The sequence below is a fragment of the Pteropus vampyrus genome, unplaced genomic scaffold (assembly GCF_000151845.1).
Source record: "Pteropus vampyrus isolate Shadow unplaced genomic scaffold, Pvam_2.0 Scaffold422, whole genome shotgun sequence".
Taxonomy (NCBI): Eukaryota; Metazoa; Chordata; class Mammalia; order Chiroptera; family Pteropodidae; genus Pteropus; species Pteropus vampyrus.
In genome coordinates, this window is record NW_011889203.1 from 697,702 (window position 1) to 701,994 (window position 4,293).

The 4,293-nt window shown below is 34.5% G+C and overlaps 1 pseudogene; it reads right to left on the reverse strand.

Moving 5' to 3' along the window:
- Positions 1-3,333: 3,333 nt before the first annotated feature.
- LOC111732066 lies at positions 3,334-3,452 on the reverse strand (annotated as a pseudogene).
- Positions 3,453-4,293: the final 841 nt, after the last annotated feature.

Here is a 4,293-nt window from a genome sequence, read left to right on the forward strand (position 1 = left end):
ACCCCAGTCTCTTTTATAGGTAGGAGTGGCCCTGTGTTCTTGTGGGAGTCCCTGGGAAAGTTCCTTTCTCAAATAAAATCTTAGAGAGAAGGGTTTTGCATTTTCCTCCTTGCTTTTTCTTCTTCATCCTGCCTGAAATTCAGATACATTACCCTGCAGAATCTCACCAAACCTAAGAGGTACAGCAGTCTCTTTTACCATTGTGACAAATGCTTCAATCTGAGTGGGGAGCTGGGATGCTGGGGGTAATTTGGATCCTTAATGCCATCCTTACAGGAAGCTCTGGACTTCCTGTAATCTGAGAAAGAAAAAGCAAAACAAAACAAACAAAACAAAAACAAAAACAAAAACAAAACTGAAGCCACTATTGATTGACCCCTCTGTTCCTTATAGTTCAGTGAGTAATTTCTGGCTAATGTGTGGGGTGTCTCAGAGAAACTAAGGGCAATAATGTGGATCTAAAGAACAACCAGCGCACAAATGAAGTCAGGACTCTCTCCATTTTCACTTTTCTTTCCACTTTGGCTTCATTCTTTACTTGCAGCACAGTAGCTTTTGTGGGGAAATGATAACTTCAAGCTCCCAGCTTTACATCTTGTAGCTCCTGCTCCCAGGTCCTTAAATCCTGAACGGTTTCCTTGTCTTTTAAATCTTAGATGAGATTCTATTTCTGTCTCAACAAATTTTTGTCAGAGGATTGAAATCTTTTAAGAATTTAACAGTTTCTAGTAAAACCAGATAGATAGAGATAGACCTGGGGAAGTTCTCAGAAGGTATTTGAACTGGAGGCATTCTGGGAACATAAAACAATGGCTCTCTAGTATAGTCTGCATTGGTTACGGGAGCAAACTATACTGTGTATCTAATTGCCCACCATGAATTACATATTAAATGTGGTTAAGGAAAAGAGATATCTCTTTTTTTTTTTTTTAGATTTGTGGCTTTTTTTAGTACCCAGGCTTAATATGGTTGATCTAAATAGGAGATATCGGATTTCTATGACACAATTGATTTTGGCAATTTCAGAAAGCAGAACATCCTGTAATCTTTTCAATCCAAGTGGTTATGAATTGAGCAGTTAAGTTTGTATGTTAACAAATTCTGCACTGCTTCCCCAAGAATCTGTAATAAACCTCATCAACATTTGAAGATGCATCACCCTCTCTCATAACTGGTAATAGAAGCGTCTGTCTTTCCATATTCCTTTAATGATCTCACTGTTTACTGTTCAAGCTGTATAGCGGCAGCTGTTTATTTGCTTGTGTATACAATGGTTCATTGGAATGTTTTCTTCAAATTGAAATTGTGTTTCAAATATTATATTCACTAACAATCTATGTAAAACTTTGCACAATTGTGTATTTTACTCCCTTTGGATACCATATGAATAACATTTAAAATAAGAAGATGTTTCTCTTCCTTACATATGTTTGTCACATTATTATTCTATTGATATTAGTTAAATAATTTGTTTCCTTTGATATGTGACACATTCTTGATGGAATCCAGCCTGTGGCAGATTGTATTTCCTGACAAGGGCTACATCAATGTATATTCCATCCCACACACTCTTCTTTAATGTGACATGCCACTCTCTATCCTAAGTTGAGGATGATGGTTCCTCTCTTTAAATCTGGGTGGACTTTTGAAATGCCTGTACCAATAGAATGTGGCAGAAATGATGCTGTATGACTTTTGAGACTAGATTATAAAACGTAATATGGCTTCTTTCTTGTTCTCTCTCTCTTGCTTTTGGGAACTGGCTGCCATGTTGTAAGGAAGACATGGAGAGACCACATATTGCTGTTCCAGGCTACATCTGCAGCTAAATTCTCAGCTTCCAACCAAAATCAACTGTCAGACATGTGAGTAAATGAATCTTCATATGATATCAGAGCCCAGCCTCTTAAGTCCTCTACCTGAGGCATTTGGTTATTTTATGCCATTAGGTTTGGAGGTGATGTTTTTACACAATCATAGAACTGAGACAAAGTCCATTCTGTTTCTGAAAGACATTTAAGTGTAAAAGCATTAAAAATAAATTATGTCTATTTAAAAAAAAATGTTACACCCTATATAACATAAGAAGCTTTTATTTAGATCACAGCTAGTTCTTCCAAGAGGGATGTTTAGATATAGCACCTATCTTGGAATCGCATCTGCTTACTAACTACTATGTTATAAAAATTATCTCAGGATGATGTTTCCATTAATTTGAAATGGTAGAACTGAAATAATTTAGAAAAAAAATATATTTAGGAGAAAGAAGACCTAAGGAGATGTTCCTGTGATGAAATACTGGAATGGGCTACTGGTGGAGGCAGGTTATTAGTCATCTCTAAAATTATTTGACTGTAATTACAGATTTATCTAGCTTAGTTTTAGCTGGAGAGCAGACATATAGACTGGAATGGTTTTGGGGGTCTTTTATTGCTTATTTCATGGATTTGTAAAGTTCTCAATTTACTTATTACTTATGAAGAGAAATAATTAAAGACAAGCAGCTAAATATCAATTTTGACTAATGCTCATGAAAAAGGAGTTAGAATCTTTTAACTACAGATTTAATATCCTACATATAAAACAGAGCCATAATATGGCTTCTATGGACTTGATTATACTGTTTCCTAATTTTTTGAAAGCATTATTTAGATTGCTAACTTAAAATTTTTAAAATATATAACATTTTGAATTTCTTTGTAAGTATCATCACATCTCCTCTGGCTCTCACTCTCCTACCTTCCTCTTTTCCCTAATAAAAATCATTGTGATTACATTGGCCCTTCCTAGATAATTGAACAATAGTAAGTTTTGGTAATTTTATCAAAAAAGAAGAATAGTTAGAGAAATTGGTACAGCTCCTTTGGAAACCAGTTTGGCAGTACCTCATAATAGCTAAAATAGTGCATACCCTGTGACACAGCAGTTCTATTTCCTAGAGTATCTTCCCTAGAGATGCTGTTGACTATTTGTGTCAGGAGCCGTGCATGAGACCATTCAGGTTAGCATTGCTGTAAGAGTGAAAATCAGAAACAATCCAATGTCCATTAATAGAAGAGGTGAACAATAAGTTGTTGCATGTTCATACAATGAACTATTGTACAATAGTGAAAATGAATTAACTATAACTACACACATCAATATGTATGAATTTCAAAATCATACAATGCTAAGCAAAAAAAAATGTGGCAGATGAATATATATAAAATGACTATTTACATAAATGGCAAAATGGGCAAAACTAAACAATAGCAAGCATGTGTGCATCTGTGTCTATGTGTAGTATAAATTTTTTTTTTACAATTTTTAAAAATTATTACATATTATTATTTATGCCTACAGCACCTGGTCTTCCTAAGTGGTCTCCCATCCAAATACTAACCAGGCCCAACCCTGCTTAGCTTCCAAGATCAGATGGGAACAAACTTGTTCAGGGTGGCACAGCCATAGACCATGGACTGTGGTTCCACTGGGACGTGAACCCAGTACCTTCTGCGTGTAAAGCAGATGTGCTAACCACTACAGTATGAAACCATGTCCACTAATTTTTTTTTAAAAAGCCCTAAACAATAGCAAGCATGGGTGTATCTGTGTTATGTTTGGTAAACTTTTTTTTTAAAGCAAAGGAAAGATAAACATTTGGAATAGTAGTTACCTATGATGAAGAGAGAAGGATCTTGTCACATTAAGGATAGGCGATATCAAATCTATCCTGGTGATATTCTATTTTTAAAGCATATGGTAGAAGTACATGGATGTTTATTTTTTCTAATATGATTATTTAAAATAAATATGTGTTATATATATGCTTATGCATGATATATTTTTCCGTTGAAGGCAATTTTTTAAAAATAAAAAACCACTGAGAAATGCTTTAGAAACCCAGGTTCAAGTCTCAGCTACATATCTAATAGGCTTTTTACTTGAGCAAATGTTTGAATCTGAATTTCCTCCTCTATAAAAGTAGGACATGAAATAGACAATTTTGAAGGAGTCTGTCAACTGAAATTCTTGTTTGTTTGTTTGTTTGTTTGTTTGTTTTTGGTGAGTTATTCAGTCTTTTTAACTTGGCTGTGATGATTTTGAAAGGCAGAAAAATAAAATTCCTTTTTGGGAAAAATACATTATATCCTGATTATCATAGATGCACTTAATGAATGCACTTAATAGTTCATCGCATTTGGACTTGTCTCATTTACTCATATTTTTTGCAGTATTTTCACATTGGGCCATAAGACGTTCACATTGACTTGCTACATTCTGATTCTGATTTTCCTGTGGCTTAAGAAAAAT